The sequence below is a fragment of the Tupaia chinensis genome, unplaced genomic scaffold (genome assembly GCF_000334495.1).
Source record: "Tupaia chinensis unplaced genomic scaffold, TupChi_1.0 Scaffold138070_1, whole genome shotgun sequence".
NCBI lineage: Eukaryota > Metazoa > Chordata > Mammalia > Scandentia > Tupaiidae > Tupaia > Tupaia belangeri.
Genome location: NW_006197971.1, coordinates 101,220 through 116,742, shown reverse-complemented (window position 1 = coordinate 116,742; position 15,523 = coordinate 101,220). Strand labels below are relative to the sequence as shown.

General features: G+C 38.1%; 1 protein-coding gene across 3 annotated transcripts in view; it reads right to left on the bottom strand.

Moving 5' to 3' along the window:
• The window catches only part of LOC102485971 (zinc finger X-chromosomal protein-like), a 49,279-nt gene extending 34,380 nt beyond the window's left edge, over positions 1–14,899 (bottom strand). Inside the window, exon 1 of one of the 3 annotated variants that reach the window (XR_003551515.1) lies at positions 14,757–14,899. The gene's annotated coding sequence lies outside the window, so the exon portion shown is untranslated. The remainder of the gene's footprint in view (positions 1–14,756) is intronic. The other 2 variants (XM_027776790.1, XM_006161063.3) reach the window with 2 other exon arrangements.
• Positions 14,900–15,523: the final 624 nt, after the last annotated feature.

Sequence of the window (15,523 nt, the reverse complement as noted above, 5' to 3'; positions counted from 1 at the left end):
AGAGGAAAAGCAAAATGAGTTTAAAAAATCAGAAAGGAGAAAAAAAAATGCACAAATGGGCAGAACCAACAACAAAATTTCTCCAAAAATTTCAGTACCAGTTCAACAGTTTAACAATGTGTGGTCAAGAGAAGCCAGATCCTATACAACAACCTGTGATTTGAATGGCCAGCACTGTCAACCTGAGGCACAGAAAGCACATGGGTGAAGTTACCAGGAATGTGTCAGTGAGAAAGCCAAGAGAAAGAGATTGCAGTCTGACTAGACCCTAGAGAGTATTCTGTTTTCCTGCTCTTTTCTACTCACTCTGTCTCTCTCTCTCATCCTGTTTCTCTTTCTTGCAGGCACAGGACTCTATTATGAGTAAACAATAACAAAAAAAGCAGTCTAACCAAATAGGAATCCAGTGTCAAAATCTGAGAAAGGAATCAGAATAATGGAATAAAATTACACTACTAATAGTTTTCACAGTTGTTAAAAATAACTCTATAAATAATCACTGTTGTTTCTGAAAATTCATATTTCTAGAAAATTTACAATTCTGAGTAAGGAACACAAACATAAAAAAAGCCAAACACTTACTACCAAGCAAGGGCCTACTAGTAAATCAAATGTCAATATTCTACTCCCAGAAAGACTCCAGTGGCAACTATATATACAAATTTTACATGACCTCCAAGAAATGCCTCATCTAATATTTTGAAGTTCCCTTTTTTATATTTAAGAAGTATTTTATTTAACTTTATTTATTTGTTTATTTTAATTTGCAGCAGGAAGTGAGAAAGAGAGAGAAGGAAAGTGAGGTAGTCAGTCACCAGGTCTCCAACTGTGGTAGGCCACGTGGGGGTCCAGCGCTTTTAACTACCATGCCACATGCTGGCTTTGCCTCATCTACTTATTTCTTTTCATTTTTATAGATCACAGATTAGTTTATTTTTAACATCCATCACGCCATGAATTCATATGGATTAGGTTCCAGAATTCATATGGATTAGGTTCCAGTAGCTCAGCTCCTTTCCATTGGTTCTCACAAAGTGCGCTTCTCTGCATGGAGCAGGCTGGCGCTTTAGTTGAACCCTAGTCCCGTTCTCTTTGGTTTCCTTCTTTTTCTGGTCATTTTCCTTCACACGTTTTAGGAAGCTATCTCTACTCTTATAATGCTTAACATATGCACATTAATTCTCTTGGCAAGAATCTTGCCCTTAACTTGTTTGTTCAAGACAATGCCCACAACATGCTGGGTAACATTATAGACTCTTCCAGTTTTGCCATGGTAACATTTGTAGGGCATTCCTTTTTGAATAGTACCCATTCCCTTGATATCTACCATATCACCTTTTTTAGATTAGCATATATGTTGCCAAAGGAACAACTCCATCTTTTCTAAAAGGCATAGTGAACATATTATCAGGTGCCTCTCCTCTTTCCCCTTGTGTTCATTTTAGTTAATTACTGGGAGATGGTGGTTCTGGCCAAAAAGAACGTCTCATCTAGTTTTAATAAGCATCCTGCTTATGGAAAGAGGAAAATAATTAAAAATACTTTATGAATTTACCATAACCTTAAAAACAAAGCAAGACATCACGACCCAGGGGGATGGCCACACCGCAATCCTTTCTCCTCCATTCTCCTATCAGATCTTGGGCACGCATGCACACATGCCCAGTGTGCATTTAAGGTGCCAAGTCTGGGACTTGAACTGCTGTCAACTACATGGGAGTCCAGCGACACAGTCATTAAGCCAACTGCTGGTCACAAAAGTAATTAAGGTGTAAAATTAAAGACCTATTGGGTCACTGGCAAAGTCATGATGCATTTTTGCATTAAAAAAATAATTATCTCATGACTTTTCTAACAACCCAATATAATAAAGTAATATAAATATTAGCCACACAGAGGTCTCAAGAAAAATTTAATGTGAGGCCAGCATATAGCATAGCAGTTACACTGCTGAACTCCTATTGCCCGACCCCAGTTCAAGTCTCAGGTCTGGTGACTTAGAACTCATGTCAGGTACATGTGTGTGACCAAGATCTCAGGAGAATGGAGAAGGGACTGAAGGGTGGCCAGATCCCTGCCTCTCCATGAGGTGTTTTCTCACTTTCTCTCTCACTGCTCTCTCTCTCTCTCTCGTGGCAAGCCAACACAGCCTAAGGCAACAAGCTCTAAAAAAGAAAGAAAAGCTTATTATAAGAAATTATATTAACAGGGCTAGCCATATAGTCTAGTGATTAAAAAAGCCAGATCACACATGGGTATAATTCAAATCCATCAGCTTGAAAAACATACTGGGCATGCGTGTGTGCACGCCCTAAATCCTGAAAAGATAGAATGATGGTGAAGAAGGAGGTGCTGTGACTACAACTCACTGAGGGGCTGCTTTCTACTCTCCCACATTTTTGGAGGGCAAACATGTCTTCTGGCAATTAAAGGAAAAAGGAAATGCTACTTATAGAATTTAGCATGTAAAGAGATTAAATGAACAAATGAACAAGCATGACATGGGATCCCCGAAATTCAACTTTTTTAAAAGAATTATTTTATTTTAAATTTATTTATTTACTTAAATTTGATCAGAGAGGGACATAGTGAGAAAGTAAGCTACCAGGTCTGGTGGTGAACCGAGGTAGGCTATGTGGGAGTCCAGCACCCTTAACCACCATACCACCTACTGGCCCTCAATTCAACAATATTAAAACTCTCAAACTGTAAGCAGAACAGTAACATCTATCCAAGAAAACATCTCAAAATTAATATTTACTGATAAAAGATAGGAAGCACTTTAAAGTACCTAGGAAGCACTTTAAAGTATCTAGATCACTGGGAAAATTACCTAATACCATTATTTACAGAAAATGTAACTGCACAGAAAAATGCATACTTCTGTATTTCACTACATTTAAAAGTGCTCCTAAATGTAAAATGACTAAGAAAATCCATTTTGATTTTTTACTTTATGCTTTAGGATTTTGTATATGGAAATGTCCAGGAGCCTTCCAACCTATGTGATCCTGTGCAGTTCACCCAAGTGCCTTGCATGTCTAAGGTTTATAGTGCTGGGGATCTGAAGTATTCAGATATCGTTGGTTCGCATATTATTGCTAAGCCACTGAGGTAAAAGACTTGATTCTTCATATAATTTTTTGTGTTGACCCTTCCTGTTTTATAAATCCTGTATATTTACTCATAGAGTTTTAAAAAATTATATACTGCCTATATATATATACGATATACTACTATATATGTAAACTATACACTACTTGATATACACGTATAGATATGTGTACACAAGCATATATCTATATATGCACATGTGCATTTATATATTACACACACACACACACACACACACACACACACACAGAAAAAGAAGGAAATGTAAGAAATCAGGTTTGGGTTCTGACATAAATGTCTCTGGATTCAGGATGGTATTTTGACTCACTTTTCTACTCATACTACTTATCCATACTGTTTTAACAGTAGAGTCCTAAAAGTACTGGCAATAAAGTGTCAGTTTATTATATCTGAAATTTTCAGATGAAACAAAAACAAACAAAAAATGATTACAGAACTTCATCAATTATAAAATATATTATTTCAGAGATAGTAAATGAGGATGTACAACTTAAAAACTGCAAATTGTGGTCATATGCTTTTCATGACATTGTATGCTTATATTAAGGTCAATAAGGTTGGTCTTATCAATGATAACCAGTAATTTTAAGTTTTTAGAACTGCTACTTAAGGAGGTTAGCAGATGGCATGGTAGTTAGGATACTGGACTCCCACATGACTGACCGTTGTTCAAGTCCGTTTTCACTTTCCCTCTCTTTCTGGTCAAATTAAAAATTAATAATACTAAATAAAACTAAAATAATTATTTTTAAAAAGAACTGCTATTTATAACAGCAACAAAAATTTCACTATATCTTAGAATACAGCTAACAAAAGTGTGTAAAATATGTAAGAATAGAACATACTACATTATAGGTATGGATTATGTAGGCAGAAGATCATATTAAAATCCTACCCCATCACTTAGAAGTATTATTTTCACATAACACACAGGCTTATCATATTTACTCTTTTTAAATTACTTACAGGGTGTGTGTGTGTGTTTGCTTGAGAGTACAGAGACGGAATGTGAGAAAATACTCACTAGGGGTGATCGTCACACTGCAATCTCTTCTCATCTATTTTTTTCTTTTTTGGATATAGGAAAAAGACCCCAGGTCTGGGGCTTGAACCATGCACTGACATGTGAGATTCAGCTGACTTAACCAGTACACCACTGGCTGGCCCTCAGGTTTTCTTACTGTACCTATGGGCCAGTGAATGGCATGGGAGTTTAAGCTGCTGGATCTCAGATAACCAACTACACAGTTTAAGAACTGGACCTAGCAGCTTGAAAAATATCCTAGGAAGCACATGCACCCTTACAGCAAACCACCAAAAAAAAAAAAAAAAAAGAAAGAAATAAAGAAAAAAGGTATATCAGCTGAGATAGTATTACCTCAAAGAACTGATTTATAGCTTAAACAAGTTAATAAAGCCTCAAGACCATAACTGTCACACAGTTAGGTACATGCAATATCCATGATGAAGATGAAGAAAATTAAGTGACAAAAAGGGCAGATACAGGGGCCAGCAGTTGGCATAATGGCTATGTCGCTGGACTCCCACGTGGCTGACCACTGTTCAAGTCCCGGACCCAGTGGCTTAAACTCACGCCAGGCGCATGTGCGTGCGTGCCCAAGATCCCGAGAAGAGAATGGAGGAGAAGGGATTGCGGCATGTCCATCCTCCTTGGGTGGGTGATTTCTCGCTTTCTGTCTCTCTGTCTCTGTCTGGCGCACGCACCCTATAGCAAAAACCTCTCCAAAAAAAGAGAAAAACAAAAGGGCAGATACAGAAATACTGTGTTCATCAAAAGCATGTATCTATGCATCTACATATTCTATTGTATCTTAAATTTAAGAAAAATACAAAATCTAATAGTATTTACATAGATCTTACTTTTTCTTTTTAATAAGAGATTTTTTTTTTCCAGAGCACATGCACAGACTGGATGGAAAGAGACAGAAATAGGTCATGCCGCAAACCCTTCTCCTCCATTGTCTTCTTGGTATGGGCACCCATGCACAAACGACCACCACCCTGAGTTGTAAGCCACTGGTTCTGGGACGTGAACCGTGGTCCACCACATAGGAGCCCAGTGGAGTAACCGTTACTCCATCTGCTGGTCCCTACAGTATTTATACCAAAGTCCAGTATCTGGCATCTGAAAAAACATTCATGTGTGTCCAAAATCCCGAGAAAATGAAGGAGAAAGGATTGTGGACATAGCTTTCCAATGTATCACTTTCTCTGTCATTTTCAGTTTCTCTAACATCACCCAAGGGCAAAGAAACTATATACACTATCTCTTCTGATCACAATACAATTAAATTTAAAATGAGTGACAAAAAGAGCCATCAAAATGCACAAAACATCACAGAAGCTAAAGAAATCTACTCCTGAACAACTTCAAAACTGTTAAGACCGAAATGAAAGATTTACTTATGCCAATGATAAGACCATATAATTCTTCAGAATCTTTGGGGAACAGTAAAAGCCATCATAATAAGGAAGTTTAGAGCAGTTAGTGTTCATAAGAAAAAAAATAAAGGTGGCAAATAAAAAAACCTAATGACACATCTCAAGAAAATAATAACAGCAACAGAATACTAGAAGAAAAAAAATGATGATTAGAGCCAGATAAATAAAAGAGAATAAAAAACTCTACAGGGGGGCCAGCAGGTGATGTGGTGGTTAAGGATGTTATACTCCCGTATGGCTGATTGTGGCTTTGAGTCCTGTACTTGGTGGCTTGCTTTCTTACTTTCTCTCTCTCTCTGTCCTTCTCTGGTCAAACTGAAATAAATAAATAAATAAATAAAATTCAATAATCATTTTGTTTAAAAATACATATACATGGAACCAGCAGTTAGCGTAATGGCTATGTTGCTGGATTCCCATGTAGTCGACCGCGGTTGTGTCCTGGACCCAGTGGTTTAGAACTCACGCCAGGCGCATGTGCGTGCATGCCCAAGATCCCGAGTGGAAAATAGAGAAGGACTGTGGCGTGACCATCCCCCCTGGGGGGTGATTTCTCGCTTTCTGTCTCTATGTCTCTCTCTGTCTGTCTTAAACAAAAAAATGGTTTTCTAAGAGGATAAGCAAAATTAACAAATCACTAATCTGACTAATCAAGAGAAACAGAGAAAAGAACTTAATACATAAAATAGTAATAAAACTGTCACTATTACAACAAATACAACAGCTATACAAAAGATCGTGAGAGAATACTATGATAGATTATATGCCAACAAACGCAAAAACTTAGATGGGATAACAAATTTTTGGATCTCTATATAATTTATCTCTACTTAACTAGGAAGAGTCAGAAGAGACCATTAATATAATGACAATGAGACTGAATGAGTAATAGTTCCGTAACAATGAAAAGTCCAAGTTCCAACTGCTTCACTTTTGAATTTTACAAAATGTTTAAAGAAAAATTAACACCAACTGTACTCAAACATTTCTAAATGTTCAAACTGAAGGAACCCTTCCAAATTAATTCTACGAACCTGTTATCTTGACACCACAAGCACATAAAGACATTTTTTAAAAACTCAGAATAATACCCTACTGAATGCAGATGTAAAAAACCCTCAACAAGGTAACAGCAAATCAAATCGAAGGGCACTTTTGATCAGATTACATACGGGGGTCATCAGATAGCAAAATGTTAAGTTAAGGTGTTGTACTCCCACATAGCCAACCATGGTTCAAGCCCAAGCTTGAGAATCACATCAGCCATGTGTCCATGCATCTCAAAATCCCAAGAAGGGAATGGAGGAGAAAGAACTGCGGCCTGGTCATTCCAAGGGGGAAAAATTTCTCACTTTATCTCCCTTTGTCTTTCTCTGGAGAGTGATGTGCTCTATAACAAAAAGAGACTGTACCATGACCAGTTTAGCTTTATCCCAGGGATTCAAGGATGATTCAACACACACAATATAATAAACATAATACAAAAGGCTGGCAGAAAGATAAAACCCGTATGATCTTATCCATTGATGGAGAAAAAGCATTTAATAAAGTACAACATCCTGGGCAAGAAGGTGGCATGGAGCTTAAAGCACTGGATCCCACTCTGCCAACAGCATGGTTCAAGTTGTGGATATGGCGGCTTGAAAATTGTGTCAAGCATGTGAACTTGTATGCCTAAAATCCTGAGAGAAGACTGGAGGAAATGGGATGGTGGTATGGCCAATCCCTCAGGGAACAATTTCTCACTGCTCACTCCAGCACTGTGAGCTCATGTGCACTACAACAAAACAAAACAAAAACAAAAACTCCTAGGAATACAACTCCCATATGACCTAGTAATCCCACTCCTTGATGTTTATCCAAAGACAGAAAAACACCTACTTAGAAAGACATGTGCACATTTATGTTTACTGTAGCATTATTTTCAATTGCTAGGACATGAAAACAACCTAAATGTCTAAGAAGGGATGAGAAGATTTAAAAAGATATGTAACATACACGGCCCTAAGATATTACTCAGCTATAAAGAACAATGAGTCCCTGTCATTTGATTCAAAGTGGGTCAATATAAAGTTTTTCATGTCTATTTGTTTAAGAATTATTTTAATTTTATTGTCATTATTTATTTTTTTGAAGTTGACCAGAGAGACAGAGAAGGAAAATAAGAAAGCAAGCTGCCAGGTCTGACTCTGGAAGCACAGTCCCTCATATGGGAGTCCTGCCATATTAACCACTACTTGCGAGCCTCATGTCTTTTATTAGAGAGATTTTTGCTATAGGGCATGTGCACTTACCAGAGAGACAGAGAGTGAGAATGAGAAAACATACCCGGGGGGAATGGCCATGCTCCAATTCCTTTTCCTCCACTCTTATGACCTTGGTTATAAACACACATCCAGTGAGAGTTTCAAGCAGCAGGGTCCAGGACTCAAATCATGGTCTGCCATGCGGCAGGCATCCAGTCTCTTAACCACTATGTCATCTGCTGGCCCCTCGGTATACAAGATTCAATACTAAGTAAAACAAGTCAGACTATGAGAGATTAATATTGCATATACCTATTTAATATATACTGAATGCTTGCACTCTTAATACAACAAAAAAAAAATTGAAGATGTAATTAAGGAGAGCAAATGTAGATACCAGAGACGGTTTGAGAATGGGGTAAAGAGTAAGACAGAGGTGCAGAGTATTGGGTGAAAGGGAGAAATTCAGGGAAAAATATTGAATAGATACAACAATGTAAAAGTTCTCTGTTGAAAATTATATATGGAGGTGACCAGTAGTTAGCGTAATGGCTATGTCACTGGACTCCCATGTAGTCGACCACGGTTCAAGTCCCAGATCCAGAGGCTTAAACTCATGCCAGGCAAATGTGCATGTGTGTACATGTTTCTGAGAGGAGAATGGAGGAGAAGGGATTGTGGTGTGGCCATCCCCCCTGGGGGGATGATTTCTCGCTTTCTTTCTCTCTCTCTCTCTTTCTGGCGAGTGCACGTGACCTATAGCAAAAACCTCTCCAAAAAAAAGAAAAAAAATTATATGTGGTAATAGCTTTGACTAACTATCCTCCACTGCATGCATGCTTGAAAGACCATATTGTAGAGGCCAGCAGGTGGCACGGTGGTTAAGGGCACAGAACTCCCACATGGCTGACAGTGGTTAGAATCCTACACCTTGTGGCTTTCTCTCTCTCTCTCTCCCTCCCTTTCTCCACCCCTCCCCCCCACTCTGGTCAAATTAAAAGAAATAAGCAAATAAGTAAAGCTAAATTTAAAAACAATGCTGGATACCAGCAGTTAGTGTAATGGCTATGTCGCTGGACTCCCATGTAGTCAACTGCAGTTCGAGTCCTGGACCTGGTGGCTTAAATTCACACCAGGCTTGTGTGTGTGCGTGCCCAAGATCCCGAGAAGAGAATGGAGGAGAAGGGATTGCAGCATAGCCATCCTCCCTGAGGGGTGATTTCTATCTCTCTGTCTCTCTCTGTCTTTCTGGCGAGCGCATGCTCCCTATAGCGAAAACCTCTCAAAAAATAAATAAATAAATAAATAAATAACTTAAAAAAGGAAGAGAAAAACATATTCTAAGCAGGGCTAGTAGGCACATGGTGGTTAAGGGCGGTGAACTTCCACATGGCTGGCTATGGTTCAAGTCCTGGACATGGTGGCTTGCTTTCTCACTGCTCCCCCTAGCCGGGTCCCTCTCTGGCCAAATTAAAATGGATGAATAAAGTTAAATTAAAAATAATTCTTAAAATATATTGTAAGCTATAAAAAACATATTCTAAGCAGGGCTAGTAGGCACATGGTGGTTAAGGGCGGTGAACTTCCACATGGCTGGCTATGGTTCAAGTCCTGGACATGGTGGCTTGCTTTCTCACTGCTCCCCCTAGCCGGGTCCCTCTCTGGCCAAATTAAAATGGATGAATAAAGTTAAATTAAAAATAATTCTTAAAAAATATTGTAAGCTATATAAATGTACAATGATTTAAAAGTAAACTCAAAATACAAAATAAATGAAATCTCTGGAGGAAGAAAATGCTTTATTTAATTGCTATATTTAAAAAAAAATGGAAGATAGTTTTTGATGACCCTGTAGTTTGGGAAGAATTTCTTTTACTTTTACTATTACAAATGTCAACTCACCAGGGGGAAAGAGAAGGAAAGCTGTCACTCCTGCCCCCAGACCTTGAGGGATGGCCACACTGCAATCCCTTCTGATCCATTCTCCTTTCAAATTTAGAACATGCATGCATATGTGACAAGTATGCTTTCCAAGTCAAAGGGTCTGTCACTCCAAGTTCTCAGTAAAACAAGAGGGATCCAACCACTTTGCCAACTGCTCCTCCTACCTTCTTTAAAAATACCACAGGGCACATGTGCTCACTAGTTGAGGGGGGATGGTTTAAAAGATACCACTCCCAATAACGTGAGTTTATGTATAATCCCTTTTCCATTTTTCTATCTTGTTAGGTTATAGTCATACACTCAGGAAGAATTTCTTTTTTTTGGAGAGGTTTCTGCTATAGGGTGTGTGTGCTTGCCAGACAGAGAGAGACAGAGACAGAAAGCAAGAAATCAACCCCGAGCGGGGATGGCCACGTTGTAATCCCTTCTCCTCTTGGGATCTAGGGTATGCATGCACACATGCCCAGCACTGAGTTTTAAGCCACTAGGTCTAGGACTCAAACCGCAGTCGACTACAGGGAGTCCAACGACACAGCCATCTCGTTAACTGCTGGTCCCAGGAAGAATTTCTTAGTCACATGAAACAGAAGCCACAAATGAAAAGACTAAAAAGATTACCTCAAACTAAACCCTACTCAACAAATACACTAGCAACAAATTATAAAATACAAGCCACACTGAGCGAAGGTATCTGTAAATATTCAGTAAGCCATTTTTAAGTAAAACATAAAAATAACATCAATAAGTTAATAAGAAAAACAAAATAACTAAAGAGAAAATTACACCAACAGGTACAAAAAATTCAGTGGAAAAGATATTCAAATAGCAAACTTATTGAGAGAGGGTAGGCATACAGGCAAGCTCAGTTTCACCAGTAAGTAAACTGATAAATGCAAAATTAAAACTTCAATTGGAGGCCCTGCAGGTGGCATGAAAGTTAGAAGGCTGGATCTACATGGCCCACTGTGAAGTTTGAATCCTGGACCCAGTGGCTTTAAAAACTTGCTGGAAGAAGCAAGCAAACAAACAAAAACACACTGGGCACACGTACATACATGTCCCCAAAACCCAAGAGCAGAAGAAAGAAGAGATTGTAATGTGTCCATGGAAGGTGGGGGGAGGGTAGATCTCATTTTCCCTCTCCTTCTCTCTCTGTCTCTGAGAAGCACCCATGTCCTACAGCAAAAATATAAATTAAAAATTGCAACTGGATATTATTTTATTCTTAAAATCCTGGAAGAAATTGAACTGGCAAATCCTTTAGAGAAGCAGAAGCTCAGAGAAAAACTATCAACTAAATACACTCACTGTGGAAAGAATGTAGCAATTCTGAATAAAGCTGACAATGCATACATGCTTTAAGGTATCCATTTCATTAAAAGGATAAAAGAATCAAATTCACCAGTTATCCAGCATTGCTGTAGTACCAACAAATAATATTATGTTCGTAATATTACCAAACAGTATTGAAAATATAATGAAATATAAACTTACACACTTGAAAAGAATATAAATTAACTGCATTAGTGATCTGTGATTTGTGAAACTTTACTTCTGAATTTTTTCACTATTTAAAAATGTGATGACTGAGACCAGCAGATAGCATAATGATTATGTTGCTGAACCCCGTGTAGTCAACAGTTTCATGTACAGGACCTGGAGATTTAGAGTTACACCAGGTCCATGTGCATGTGTGCCCAAGATCTTGAAAGAAGAGTGGAAGGGAAGAGACTGTAACATGACCATCCCCCCCAGGAGGTGATTCTTTCCTTTCTGTCTGTCTGTCTCTGTCTTTCTGGTTAGAACATGTAGACTATAAGGGACCAGCAGTTAGCATAATGGCTATGTCGCTGGACTCCCATGTAGTTGACCACGGTTTGAGTCCTGGACCCAGTGGCTTGAACTCATGCTGGGCGTGTGTGCGTGCATGCCCAAGATCCTGAAAGGAGAATGGAGAAGGGATTGCAGCATGGCCATCTGCCTTGGGTGATTTCTCGCTTTCTGTCTCTGTCTGTCTGGCATGCACATGCGCCCGATGGCAAAAAACTCTCCAAAAACAAAAACAAACAAACAAAAAGAACATGTACACCATAGCAAAAATCTTTCTTAAGAAAAGAAAAAAGTGACAACCTTGAGGGCCAGGAGGTTAAGTTGGTAGACTCCCACCTTTGCAGCGTGATTTAGATTCCAGACCCAGTGGATTCCTTTACACTTCCTCTTTCTCTCTGGCGAGTGTGTGTGCCTATAGTAAATTTTAAAATAACAACTACAAAAAGTAATAAGATTAAGCACTGGTTTTTTTTTGGAGGAATTTTTGTTATAGGGTGCCTGTGCCTGCTGGAGAGACAGAGGGAGTCAGAGAGAGTGAAAAATCACTCCCTGGGGAGAGGGCCATTCCTCCATAACTTCTCCATTCTCCTCTTGGAATTCTGGGCACATATCACACTAGTACCCAGCATGAGTTTCAAGTTGTCAGGGCCAGGAGCTGAACCACAGTCAGCTATATGGGAGTCCTGCACCCCGACCACTATACCACCTGCTGACCCAAAATAAATAATTCTTAAAAATTAAAAAAAAAAAAAGGGACAACTACAAAAGGTTTTTTGTTCTGATAGGTTATATTTTTACTATTTACTGATTTAAAAAGTAATAGTAATTTTAATAATATGTTAAAAGTATTTATAAAATGGGATGAGTGGATAGCATATTTATGTTTCTGAACTCCCATATAGACAACTGAGATTCAAGTCTCAGACCTGGTAGATTAGAACTGACTCAGAGCATGAGCACGTGTGCCCAAAATCCTAAGAAGAGAATGGACATGAAGGGAGTGTGGTGTGGCTATGTCCCCCGGGAAATGATTTCTCAATTTCTGTCTCTGTCTCTCTTTGGCTAGTGTACGTGCCCTAAAACAAAAATCTCTCTTAAAAAAAATAAATAAATAAATAAAAAAGCAGGGACCAGCAGTTAGCGAAATGGCTATGTTGCTGGACTCCCAAGTAGTCGACCATGGTTCGTGTCCCAGAACCGGTGGCTTAAACTCACGCCGGACACGTGTGCGTGCATGCCCAAGATCCTGGGAGGAGAATGAAAGAGAAGGGATTGTGGCATGGCCATCTCCCCGGGGGATGATTTGTCACGTTCTGTCTCTCTGTCTCTCTCTGTCTGTCTGGCAAGCACCCGCACCCTATAGCAAAAACCTCTCTTTAAAAAAAATTAAAAAGCATTAAAAAAAAGCATTTAAAAATTAAAATTGAGTGAATCTCTTTAATTTATGGTTTTAAAGAAATAAATTCCCCCTACCTACTACCGCATTCAATTTCTGAAACATCTGTCATTTACTTCTAAAAAATTTTGCTGTATACATTCATGGGAAAAAGAATAAAAAATGTAAACAACCTCTAACTATATTTAAGGAAATACTTATTTTCCCCTCACAGACATCCTGAAAGTTTCAAAGATCTCCATAGATTCTTAGACCACTGTCTAGAACTAATAAGATCTGTATTTAACACAGATGAATCTCAAAAATTTACTTTTGTGGGGCTGACAGGTGGTATGGTGATTAAGGGCACTGGACTTCCATACGGTTGACTGTTGATTCACGTACTGAACCATGTGGTTTGGCTTCTCACTTTTCCTCTCTCTCTCTCTCTTTCTCTCTCTCTCTCTCTCTCTGTCCCTCTGGTTAAATGTAAATAAATAAAGGTAAATAAAAATTTTAAAAAATTACATTTCTGTAAAAAAAAAAAATGACATACTCTATGATATTTTTCCTTAAAGTTAAAACACACACTATTTTGGAGACACATATGAAAATCTACATTTGATAAAATGTTGTTTGGAAAAATAATTTAAGAATACTAATAGAGGACAACTAATGGTGTGGTGGTTAAACTGGATGGATCCCACATGATCAACTGTGTGCTCTGATTTCCCAGCTTTGCAGTTTGAGAAACATACCAGGCATGTGTGTCCAGGCCCAAAACCCCGAGAGAATGAAAGAAGAGAGACTATGGCACTGCCATCACCCAAGGGTGCTTTTTCACTCCTTCACCCTGCTCCAGTCAAGAGTATTTATGCCGTAAAGGAAAATTTTAAAAATAAATAAGACAAATAAAAAGAGGTTGTTCAGATTTCTGTCAGTTGAAGTATATAGTGAAGAACAGTGGCAGAGACATGTTCCTGTGCTCCTTGTTTTACACAGATACCTTTATAAAATGGATGTAGTGTTCCTTAGTATATGTACACTTGTTCAAAGAACACATTATGACTTTCGCTAGTATTTTTCAACTGGAGAGCTTACTCAACTCCCTGCAAATCTCTGCATTCAATATTCAAGTATTTTAGAAGTAATGTTTGGGCCAGCAGATGGCAGAGAGGTAAAGGCGGTGGACCTCTATAGCCGGCTGTGTTATTCGGATCCCAGGCCCAGTGACTTGAAAATTATACCAAGTGCTTGTGCCTGTACACCCAAAATCCCAAGAGAAGTCTCAAGATTTTTACAAATAAATATTTTATAAATAATTATTTTAAAAATGGAAGCATTTATGAAAAGGACTTTGCTTTTTAAAATAGTAAATAGCCGATGGCATGGTGGTTAAGAAGTGGGACTCTAGCATGTCTGAAAGGGGTCTGACTCCTGGATCTGGCAGCCTGAAAAGCATACTGGCATGTATGCATGCACGTTCAAAATCCCTGAAGAAAATTGGAGAGGGGACTGTCGTGTGGCCATCCCTCCAAAAGGGTGATTTTTCACTTTCCCTGTCTCTCTCTCTCTCCTGTGAGCACACGTGCCCAGTAAAATGGCATTTTTGAAAAGTACTCATTAATTAAAAACATTTAACATATCTAACAGAAAGATAATTAGCTAGGATTATTTCATCAGTTTTTCAATTGCTGTATTTTGCATGAAGGGTCAGCATATTGACCACTTCTGACAGAAATTCTTTACACCAATACACTTACCTGTCTTCTTTAATTATACACTTGAGTCTAATTTAATTTGATTTAATCATGCACATCCATTGCTGCTGTCCTGGAACATCTGTTGCTGCTTTACTGTGAAATACACAATTCTATCTTCTTTAAGCTCTTCAGCTGTCAAAATATAAAGCAAATACTTCTAAAAGTTTATGTTTACTGTTAACAAGTCAAAATCAGACTTCATTAGCAACTGGCTTCTCTTATCCCCTATAATGCACTGTTTCTCAAACTTTGCTATCCTATGATCCTTTATGATATAAACACAAGGATTTCCCTTCAGTCTTCTCTCCATGAGAAGTAGGAACATGGAACTAGATTAGAGAGTGGATATGGCAAAAGACTGATGCCAGGCAAGTACAGTAACTTAGAAAATTTACTATATATACTATTTATATACAAGTTATAGAAAACAAGTGCTCCACAAGTTTTATGAAACTTTATATTTAAAATATTCATACACAAAACAAAATGTGAGATTTAAAGCTTGAGTTAAGTTAGGAGTAATTAAAATGTTATTTTCATTAGAGGAGTACTCTCATTGTGGGAAGAAAAGGTTTGCTTAAAATGACCTGAAAACTATTGCATTTTCAGGAACGGTTTCTTAAACCAACCTCTCAAAATGACTTCCTGAATTATCCTGTGATTCCTAATAATTACATATAGAAACTTAGCATTTTTTCCAGTTTACTTAATTTTATTTATCATTATTATTATTTTAAAATTTACTGCAGGGCATATACACTCATCAA